We start from the raw sequence: 12,112 nt of genomic DNA, 5'->3' as shown, positions 1-12,112 counted from the left end.
ACCTTTCCTCGAGAATCTGACATTTAAGCATGGAAGATATGCATGTAAATTATAATTGAGAGTATGCGAGATGCATGTAGGATTCCTTTTTACAACCTTCTAAATATCTTAGCAATTTGTTAAGTGAATAAATGTGCTTTCTACTCTTAAATAGTAAAGGTCCTGAAGAGAATCATGAATAAAAACTGGTGGGGAAATGAAAAACTAAGGATGAGGTGTGGGTTCTTGGGAGCACCGTGACTCTCAGCAGCCCAGATCAATTATTCGTGCTAGCCTTGGCTCTGCTTTTTTCTTTATTGGCTCTGTTTCCTCTATGCATGGTATATTTTAAGCATTAAGGGCAATCCTAGAGAGGCAGCCAGATGGAGAACAAAAAACAGCTTTTGAGCCAGAAGACTTGGTATGTACAAAAAAGATAATAATATTAGTCTGTCAGTGATAAGTGTTGATTGAGTATGCAGATATTAAATGCTACAGGAAACAATAAATCTGACCCTCTTTGGAAGGAAGCTTATAGGATAGGTGTACTTACCAGAGACTGAGAAAAACACAAACATCTGGAGAAAAGCCTAAGTGGTCCAGTGATCCAAAAGTAATAAGACAGTTCATGGAACATCTGGTGTTTCTTAGATTTCATAGTTGAGGGCTGTATTTCTGCCAGGTAATATTTTGATATAAATAATAAAATGCCATCTACTTTCTTTAATACCCTTCTTAAAGACATTCTGTTGGCTGGTTCTTCCTTCTTGATTCTCTTTCTTCCTTAGGCTTCATGATCCCACACTTTTTTTTTTCTCTTCCCATTTTTGTGATTGATGAATTTGTCTTTGTGGAACAGTCTCCTCCAACCATGTCAGTGTTCCCCATGGTTCATCAAATTGTCACCTGAATTGCACTGTTGCTCTTTAACTCTGTCATCAAATCTCTGTCATCAATTTGACCCTTTCTACCCCTGAATTCCACTTCCATTCTACCAAAGCCTTAAAGTGTGTCTATTCATGGATGCCCCACCATCGTTTCAGACGCCATCTGCCTGTTCCTTACGTTCTTCATTCCACTGAGAGATTAATCATCATCAGAGTTCCACCCTTACTATACATTTCCAGGCTTCAAATCCTCCACTCTACAAAACAGCTACTCCCACCAAATTCCTTCATCATTCTTCCTGTCTCCTCAGTTTATAGTATCAAGATATGTGATTCTTCCCTCTTCCTAACTCTATGGTTTTCATTGGAGTTCGTTATTCCAAAAGCCTTCTTTTGTAATGTCTCTGGCAGTAGGAATGATCTCAGATAATATGTTGTTAAGTAACCAGACACCAAAATACTGCATATCACCCTGTCATCTTTCTTCTCCACCACTTCATTCAGCCCTTGTCACCTCGTGTGAGGACCCTCAATTTCTCCATATTTGTAGTCTTGAGCTTTTCCTAAGCAGTCATCACTTTTAAGTCTGAAATTTTTTCCTAAAAATGCATGTTTAATAACTGCAGTCTCCTTACAAAAAATAAATAGCTTAATGTCATCCAACAGATATATAATGCCAACTCACAAATGTGAACCATGTATGTAACTTAAATTCCCTTGAAACCACATTATAAAATGTAAAAATGAACACAGGAAATTAATTTTAATAATTAATGTTAATAATTAATGTTGTGTTTAACCTGATATATTCCAAATATTATCATTTTTCTATATAATGGCTAGTATTAAAAGTTCACGGTGTTTTCCATGCTAAGTCTTTGAAATCATGCATCTCAGTTCAGATTAGCTACAGTTGAAGAGCTCAATAGCCATATGTGGCCAGTGACTACCACATTGGACAATGCTGCTCTATATTCTACCTGTCCTTTCCATTCTTTGTTCATGCTTTTATCTTTCTCTCTCTCCTTCTTTCAATAAAATTAAATCCTGATCACATCTCAAGACTCCCCCAGCTTAAATTTTAACCCTACTGGGCAACAAGTTTATGATTTCATCTCATGAGATGCAATGAGCTGTACTAATTAGCTGGCATTTCCCATGTGCTCCTTTTTATAATTAATGCATCACATCCTCTTCAGATTGTCAAAATTTTGTACCCTGTCACTTCTCTCTGTCCCTCATATTATTTAGCAGAATGTCTTTCATGAAGAGGACACAATAAATATTTGTTGATGGCAGATAATAACCTGTAGTTACTATAATATAAATAAACAGAATTTATCAGTCAGCAGTCATATAATTCGCCAATTGGCTATGATGACATGCTGTATAATAATATTGTTTTAAGTTTAACTTTATAGTTTTCATTGAAAATTCATTCTCCAAAATGAAACACTATTCTTATTTAAGAAGGGTAAAAGAAGTATCAAGAATAGAAGAGTAACGTACACTAAATGGAAAGTTGAGTGAAGCTAGTATAATTTTAGCTCTATAATTTATTTGTATGTGAAGCAATGAGAATATTGATATCTGAAATATAGTGAGCATAATAGCATTATGGAAGACATAATTTAGTGAGCTCCAACAAATATTGCCTGATTATCTTATCAGTATGGAGAAATTCTCAGAAACATATTTAGAAGATTTAATAAAAGAATGTGTTGAAAAAAAAGTGATTTGATAAGGGAGCTCCAACATCAATTTGGGATGGGAAAGTTTTGTACAATTACTCTGTGGATGTGTTTAAAGGCTGAGGCAAATTCTTTGTCAGGAATGATAAATGCAATGGTGGGTTATACATTTACATACCTGAGGAACCCATGATGAGATTTCACACAAAGAATTACAGATTAAAGTAATGAGTCCTGGTGTAGAGGGTAAAGAAGTTCAATGTGGATAATATTTCTTTCATCACAAGGGATCTGTTTATAATTTACTACCACTTTATATAAGATAGAAACTATTAGTAGCCAAATGGTCTTTAGTGTGAAGGGCAAGAATCAATAGTGCAATAAAAAAAGGAAGGCTAAGTTTAACAAAGCAGATAGTACATAAAATTATAAAGTAAGTGGAGTCTGCACTTATTCAAACTCCACCATCACCAAACACCCTAGTCTCCCTTCAGACCTATTTGTCCCATGTTGTAACCCAAAGTACATTCAAGGTGAATGATAGGACTTTTCAGATGTATTCTAATTTTATTGAGAGCTCTTGAAGTTTTCATGATAAAAATATACTGTTCAAGCACTGGCATTATAGAAACAAATATGGCGAAAGTCCCTTACCATTATTTAAAATTACACTATAATCTTCCTATTAGTAAGTCTGATGCTAACATCCAAACCTTATAATATTTACAAGAGTAATTTAGAAAAAAAATGTTTCTCAAATTCAATTTCTTAAAGCTTCTGGATGACTGAGAATGAAATTAGAGTGTATAGTGTGCATGTGCATTTTTTAGGATTTGTTTTCTATGCATTAATTCATGTAAAATGGATAGATCCTCACCTGAAAATGCATTGATTGTCTATTTATTCTTCTTACAGATAAGGTTGTTGTTAATTTAAATGCAGGCAGAGTCCCAGGTGGAGAAACAAACTCTATCAAGGTTGATAGTTATATTTGGTAAATCCAACAAGAAAAGTAGAGGGATGGGTAGGAAATGGGCTGGACAAAATTCAGGATGTATGACAGATGTTGTACAGGAATGCTTAGGTACCATCTGAAAAAGCAAATTGGAGGAGCATCAGACAGAGCAGGTACCAGGGCCAAGGACAGAGATGGAGTATCCAGTCAAGCAGAAAAGCTGTACCTGGGAAAAAGACACAGACACTCAAGCAGATGAGGCTCAAACAGGCAAGAAAAAAAATGTAGTTCAGGAGACATGGCTTCAGAAGGAGAGATTTATTTGTAGAATGTCAGTTGAAGCCAGCTTTTTTTTTTTTTTTTTTTTTTTGGTGGTGGTGGTAGGGGCTGGTAAACTTAAAGTATGTGAGTAGGAAAATAGGAAAGGCCAGTTTAAAAGGGAGGGGTTTGATGCATGGGGTAATTAGAGAATGAGCAAGCTATAAAGGTGTCTCTTAATTATAGTTCTTGTTAAAGCAGTTTGGATTTCAGAACTATAATCCCAGATAAAGCTAGTTTTTTAAAACCCTTCCTTCGTATTAAAACCAATGCAGGAAACTTGCAAATGACTTAAGAAAAGAAATAGAAACCAAAAAAAAAAAAAAATCAAGAGCAGTCATCAACTTTAGGCCTAAATGATGAAAAAAAAATTAACATTATGGATAGTAACAAACTAGAGATGCTAAACCTAATCAGAGTTTGAACAGGAGACTGAACTTAATGATTAGCTTGCTGTGTGACATGTAGACAAAGACCCTGTTTCCTGAACTTTTAAATATATAACCAGCTCAATTTTTCACCATCCTCATGGTAGCTCCCTGTTATCTCTCCGAGGCCAACTCCTTACTGTGTCTTACAAAGCCTTATATAATCTAAGATCTGGCCTACACCTCCTCTTCCACCCTTTTCATGCCAAGCTATTTCTGGCTCACTGTGTTCTAACCACACTGGACACACTGGTGTTCTTCAAACACTGAAGCTTGTCCCTGAGTCAGAGGCTCTGCACTTAAATGCTCTTTCCAGAAGTCTCTACCCTTTCCTTTCATTTTTCTTTCTATTATTCAGGTTTCAGCTCAGATTACTCCCTTTCAGGAAGATCTTCCTGACTTATTGTACAGCATCACCCAGCACTGCCCATTTGCTGCCACATTCCTGGGTTTTGTGATCTTCATGGCTCTTAGTTACATTGAAAAACACATCCATCCATCTCTCTGATTATCTTTCATCTGCCATCTCTGTCTATCTATTTGCCTTTGCTGTTTATTGCCTGTTTTATCCATAAGCATATAATCTTTACCTGTGCAGAAATTTTGGCTATTTTTCTTCAGACTCTAACTCTGAGCATCTAGAAAGGGAACTCATGGTAAATGTCCAAATATACTTGTTGGATAAATAAATGATGATATGAGCTACATACCCATTATATTTTGGTAATTTCACATTCTCAAACATGAGTATTGCTTTCATTTTGATATCTATTTTTTTTCTGAAAAGGAAACTAATTTTTGAGGAATTAATCAACTTGTCCAACATCATTTCATGGTAAATATATGTTCAAAGCTCATTCATTTTCCACCAGGATATCTTCGTTACTTAATCCCAAATTATTATGGGTCACATGAAATGGTGAACAGATAATAAAACACTGTAGTGATGGGACTGGGGATGTAATTCAGTGATAGAGTGCTTATGTAGCTTGTACAAGACCCTAGGTTCAAACCTAGCACACACACACACACACACACAAAAAAAAACAACTTCTTTGACTGGTCTAACAATTTATGTTTTATCCATAAAATTAAAGTTTAAAATAACTATGCAGCACCTACCAATATTGTAGAAGAACAATAAATCATTTATAAATAGTCATAGAAAAAAAGCAAAAATTAAAACATGATACCATTACTGAACTTACAAAATATACACTAACAGAAAAAAATAGATATATCAAGTTTATTTGACAGATATACTTTGGTGTGATTAAAAATCTTTTAAATAATTAATTAGATATCCAAGTGTCTTTGAGGATTATTTAAAGGTTAAACTGGAAGAAATTCATAATAATTTTCTTTCCTGCCTACATTGTGGGCTTTTAAATATAAACATCAGAAAGTATTCTCTAAGGAGCATAAGAAATCAGAAATTAGCTTTTGTCTCATAGAATTCCTTTTCACCATCATTCTGGTATCTAAGAGATTGGAGAAGTATAAACATCCAAGAAGATAAGTTATGTAGTATCTCAACTCTAGATTCTTCTGTCTATTCCCATTCAATAACCTGTACCTCCATTCTATATCAGTTGTTCATTCTCATTTATATACTGGCAATTCTCAAAATTACTTGTATAACTTGAACTTTTCCTCTGAGTTCTAGAAATTTTTACCCAACTTAACATTTCCACTTGGTTGACTCACAGGCATTGTAAACCATAATATGTCCATAATGGAACTCTTCTATTCTCCTTAAATCTTATATTCCAGATCTTTAACATTTTGGGAAATTCACCTACATATATCCACTCCATAAGCCAGAACCTGGCCATCATTCTTGGTTCCCTACTCTGTCTTATCCTCACATCCAGTGCCCTCAACCAGCCTCTTCTTTGTACCTACAAACCATGTCAATATTCAGTCTAGCATCCTCTATCTTCACTGCCAATATGGTTGTCCACATCTCCTTAACAAAATTTGACCACTGCTTCCAATCACTGTGTCCTCAACCTGTCATGATACAGCAACCAGATAATCTTTAAAAAGAAAAAATTGCAACAATACCATCCCCACTAATTTTTTCAATGGTTTATCCATACATGTCATGTTCTATATTAAATAAATATTATGCATCCTTCAAATTTTTGTTAGAGCTTTATTAAGATATAAATGAAGCATACCTGTAATTCCAGTGCTCAGAAGGCTGAGGCAGGAGGATTCTAAGTTCAAAGATACCCTCAGCAACTTAGTGAAGGCCTAAGCAGCTTAGTGAGACCCTATCTCAAAATAAAAAATAAAAAAGTCCAGGGATGTGGTTCAATGGTTAAACACCCCTGGGTTTAATCTCTGGTGCCAAAAAAAGTTTTTTAAGGTATAAATGATATATAATATACTATACATGTTAAAGCAAACTATTTGATGAGTTTGGACGCATGTATATACTTACAAAGTCATCACCGCAATCAAGATAACAAATACAGCCATCAATTCTACAAAATTGGTAATGGACATGTTAATGCCTCCTTTTTCCTTTCCGTATCCATGTCTATAGACCATCACTGATATTCTCAATATCACGCAAATCAATTGGCATTTTCCAAATTTTAGCTAAATAAATACCTCCACTTGCCCAAATTACTGACATAGAGTCCAAATTAATTTTTCCATTTTCACTATTTCAAAAAGAAAAAAATTTAAAAAACTCAGAGTGAACAAGTATACCAAAAAATCATTAGGAAAATATGAAGATGATTATCCAGTTTGTAGAGTGACGTAAATTACAAAAGTCGTCTGCTGTGGTGACATGCATATAATCCCAGCGGTTCAGGAGGCTGAGGCAGAAAATCACGAGTTCAAAACCAGCCTCAGCAATTTAGTGAGGCCTTAAGCAACTCAGCAAGACTTGTATCTAAATAAAATATTTTAAAAAGGCTGGAAATATGACTCGGTGATTGAGAGCCCCTGGGTTCAATCCCCAGTACAATCAATCAATCAATCAATAAATAAACAAACATATAAATAAGTAAATAAATATCCTGAAACACTATGACACTTTAATGGACTTGCAACTCTCTCAATCCTAAAAAAATACTTATATTGATAATAAACTTTCAGGTTTTTACTTACAATTTTAACAAGACTTTTCCCTAGATGAATTTTAAAATCTAAATTCCTCCCCACTTTTTAAAAAATGTTATCATCATAGTTTGAAAGATTCTGTCTTTCTAGAGAGACTATGACATTATTCAAAGCAATTCAGTGGGTTTTATGTATGTTTACCAAAAATACTAAATCTTAACAAAAGTTGATAATGCAAATAATGTTTTATTTTGGAAGGATTTTTCATAGATTTTTTCCAACACAAATTTTTATTTAATAATATTGATGGCTCTATATGTTATTTATTTCACATTACATACAATTTTGATTATGAAGTATACTAAATATTTTTAAGCTATCATTCTTCTCTCCAGAATAATCAGAGCATATTTTGCTTCCTGTTGTTTTAAAGGAAATATTTTAAACTGATCTTTACACAATGAGTGTGAAGGAAAATGCCAAAATACAACGAATTTCACTTCTTGTTAGAATTTGACATTTTCCACTAGTTAAGTAATATAAACATGCATCACATAATGAGCAGTATTTCAGTAGCACCATTTTCACTTTAATTGTTATCACATTTCTTTTTTTGTTTAGGGAGACGTCTGCTGAACACCCGTGGGATCTAAGGAACAAGTAAGATTTAAAAAATGCTGGGGTTTTTGCCTGACTTTCAGATTTTCTTTGTTTTATTACTTAGTGGTGTTTCTTTAGTACTGTAGTTTGTACTTCTTTTAAAAAGTGTTATCAATTTTATTATGGAGCTTGAGGAATAAAAGTAGACTTTTGATAATTTAATATTATTTGCAGTCAAAAAAAAACTAGATGAATTTTCTGTACATGGTAGGCAGACATAAAAGTGAAATTTCAAGTCTGAGGCAATAGTTAGGTTTCTATTGTCAAGAGTGATTGTGGATCTACAGAGTGAATTTGTGCAAGGTAATTCTTGCTTTACAAGATGTACAATGCTATAATTATCCTATTCTGGCCTCCAGCCTATGAGTAGAATAGATCAGTGGGTGTTTCTCCATCTCTACGCCATGTAGCACCTTTATTGCCACTACAGAGTCTGAGATTCATGCAATGTTTGAATAAGATGGGTTGGAATGATGAGAGAAGAGCCTTCCACCAATGAAGTAGAAAGAGAAAGTTTAGTCATCAAAGGCAAGCAGAGAACTAAAAGAGAAATAATAAGTAGGAAGAAAGAAGGGTTATCTCCATATGAACAAAGGGAGTGGACAGTTAACAAATACAATAAGTAAATAGATAACATATATGTCACTCTCAACATTTGGAAAGAAGAAAATAGAGGTGGAATTCTTACAGATAGCAGAGGTCGGAAGCTAAAAAAAAACGTGGAGTCAGGATATGTAATTCGATTCACTTAAGAAGAAAAGAGTAGTAAAAGATAGTAGACCAAAAAAGTTCCATTTTTAATTTTTGCTATTTAGCTTATTTGACAATTTAGTTCATTGAAACTACACTGTGAACATTTTAAAAATGGAAGCATTGAATATTTTTATCTATTTCATTGAAAAAGAAAAAATTCTTGTCATCATGCAATTATTTGATGTTTCTGAGAATCCTGCTTTATACTCAATTTAAGCCATATTTAAGTGAAGAAAATCTTTCCTGATTTATTCCAAGTTGTCTTACTAGTATTCTAAATTTTCTGTATTCAGGAAATCATTTGATGTCTAAAAAAAGTTAAAATTATGCACTTAGGGAGGTGAAATAAGTCATTAAAATGTAGTTCTAATTTGCAGAAAGTATATGTTAAACAATTCAAATTTTACTGTCAGAACAGTTTAAATCACTCCCACATTCAGGGACACAAAGCCCTAGAATTACCAGTAGTTATCCTGTAATTGCTATTTGCTGGCAAAGGAAAGGTTAACAGTAGTGTGGATCTTGATTATAACATATAGATTTACCAAGAAAACTGTAGAATTGAGTTTTTCTGCTACAAAATATAAACCACAAAGATCAAGATAACCTCCCTTTTCCTTGGCAGGTAAGTAGGAAATTCTATGCAGCAGCCGCATTTGGGGAAATATAGTTCTAGGTTCATGGTTGTTGTTGCTGCTCATCAGTTTATGGTGACTGTAATGTGATAATCACTTAGTGGCAAGACAGAAGTACTCCTTAATAATTGAAATGTGTTAGGGGACATTTCTTGCTTACATCTGATCCATGATGTATAAAGCGGTCATTCCTACTATTTTTCGTAACCATTAGTTTTCATACGCATAGAGCAGAGTTCAATAGAGTTCACACCCATAGAGCAGGTACAGAGGAAAAGCTCCCATTGACTCTGAATCCAAAATACTGGGTGAAATCCCAGCACCACCATTAAGAGCCACTTAATCTCCCTGAACCTCAATATTTCCATGTTCAAAATAAGGACAATACTACCAACTCACAAGAGTGCTGTGGCATTTGAACAAGTTATCCATCTGAAAGTATTTGGTCCACAGTGCTGAATGACATAAGTAGGAAGGCTTGAATTCTGGCTTCTTACAGGCTCCTGCCCAAAGTCCCACGAGCCACACAAATGAGTTTGTAAGAATTGCTGCAGGTGTTTGTACTTGTGATTCAACTTTACCATTTTAAAAGTTATTTTGAGGGTAGATTAACCCATCATTTAAAAGCTTTAGTCATCACCCTCGTGGCTCTATATCTGGAGTACAGGAAAATGTCTTTAAGTCTCATAAAAAACTCCACCTGCTGCTCATGTCCTACATTTCTCTAATGAAATAAAACTGGGGCCCTCTCCCCCATTTTACTAGTACTAGTCTAGGTAGTTTTACATACATTGTCTCGTATAATTCACAGATGGCTCCGAAGGAATATCTGATTGTCCCCATTTTCCAGATGATTCTCAGGAAAGCATGGTAATATGACTGAGGAAACACAAAAAAGAAAAGAAGCTGGTATTGGAACCCAGAACTCTCTCCACATCTCATGTACATTACAAATGTACCTTACTGTCTTCCTTAAAGAAATGTAATATTTTCAATGCAAATATCTGGGAGAAAATAATCACAGTGATTTTACCCACGGGTAAAATCACACTGGTGTAGAGAAAATGTTTAGTGGAGGAGACAAATATTTAAAGGGAGGGCAAGAGGTATTGCTACTTTCCAAGAGAATGAGAACTGTCAAAGGGATGCAGTGAGATGTCTCAAGTTGTGCCCTGGACAAGCCTTATGGGAAGGCACTTTTAAGTAATTCAATGAAAAACCTACAACACTTTCCTCCTTGGCCTGACAGCAGGATTCTTTAAGTCCTTCCCCAAGTGTCTTCAAGACCCATCTCTGAATGTCTACAGTAGTTTAACATGGGAAAAACCCTAGGTCCTGCATCTCTTCTTCTTACTGGCATTACTTTTCATAATCAAAAAACAATGATTTTGTTTTTCCTAAGTGCCCTTTGTTTTTCTGTTGATTGTGTCAAATCCATGCTTCATCTGAATTGGCCTGATTATTCTTAAGGCATGTTATTATCTCTCTAAACTTTAAATAAGTCAAAAAAAATTATTATATACAAATGTTCATTTGAGTAGTCCCTTGAGACTCCAGTCTGTTTAACCTTTTAAAAAATGAAAGTACTAGAAAAAAGTTAAAGTAGATTTTTGCATGTTTAATTTTAAAAATAATTACTTCTGATATACTTCATAAAAGCATATCTGTTTTGTTCTTTAGTTCAACAAGCTGATTTTATATTGTTAGCATGTTGAATAAAAAATCAACAAAGGGTCCTCTTTCTACCCTTCATACACACATTTACTCACATGCACCCAGATTTACATACATTTTTACACAGAATACAAAAAAGAACTTCCCCTCCATTGAAAAATTCTATTTTAGATTTCTAATAATAAGTCATGATAAAAGGTAATTGTGGGAAACAGTTGTAATATCTCAATCTTGAGACATATGTTATTATGTCTCTAAACTTTAAATAATTTGTGCCAAATTGAGTACTACATTTTAAGCAGTCATCTTTCTTCAGAAGCTAGAGGCTGAATGTGTTTAGAAACATACTTTCATAGTGTCAATATAAAAATACAGGTTTCCCCTTCCTCAGATTGTCTCCAGTGTAAACAGTGCTTAATAAAGATGGCGGTAAAGTTCACTTGGTTGCTGTGCATCTGTATTGTTATTACCATAGATAAACACACTTACTTCCTCTTTGGATTATTCTCAGTAAAAAATTTCTAGGCAAATATGATACTTTCTTGTGGATTAATTGGGATCTCGTTCTAGGCAATCACATATTTTTTTTATACAACTGCATTTAATGTGTAGAAAAGTTCACAGGGGGAAAAACTGAGCTATTAGATGGCCTTTTTGAGGGCACAATGAAAGAAGGATTTGTTATTGAGAAACATTTGGAGTCTTATACAAGAGAAGGAATATAAATTGTACAACATGGACACATTTCCATCTAGACTGTGAGAACTAAGAGTTATCTTGGGATCATGGAGGAGTTTTATTTAAAAATATCAACTTTGCTCATGAAAACTCAAGTAATAAATGCTTCCAGAAAGAAATGAAGTGATAGCAATGGCCCAAACAGTTGTTTATTTGGTATTGCTACGTCTTTATTTCCAAAGAGAGTTATTGTTCCTCTATGAGTTTTACATAGCTTATAGTTTACTTGCTATAGAAAAACATTCATTATCTGTACCAGCTACTGCTTATGAGGACAAGTGGCATCAAGAGGGCAGAAGTGTAGCAGCCAAGA

The 12,112-nt window shown here is 34.3% G+C and overlaps 1 protein-coding gene across 14 annotated transcripts in view; it reads left to right on the top strand.

Annotated features, from left to right (window-relative positions):
- Nucleotides 1-12,112, top strand: part of Ptprd (protein tyrosine phosphatase receptor type D) — a 2,207,759-nt gene that overhangs the window by 1,549,633 nt on the left and 646,014 nt on the right. For all 14 annotated transcript variants that reach the window (XM_058579708.1, XM_058579705.1, XM_058579707.1 and 11 more), the window contains one exon: nucleotides 7,961-7,999. The gene's annotated coding sequence lies outside the window, so the exon portion shown is untranslated. The remainder of the gene's footprint in view (nucleotides 1-7,960; nucleotides 8,000-12,112) is intronic.

The sequence above is a fragment of the Marmota monax genome, unplaced genomic scaffold (assembly GCF_021218885.2).
Source record: "Marmota monax isolate L192 unplaced genomic scaffold, Marmota_monax_Labrador192_F-V1.1 WCK01_AAM20220418_F8-fsc00124, whole genome shotgun sequence".
In the NCBI taxonomy this organism is placed as follows: Eukaryota; Metazoa; Chordata; class Mammalia; order Rodentia; family Sciuridae; genus Marmota; species Marmota monax.
The sequence above is the reverse complement of the archived record's forward strand: the minus strand, read 5'-3'. Positions and strand labels throughout refer to the sequence as shown.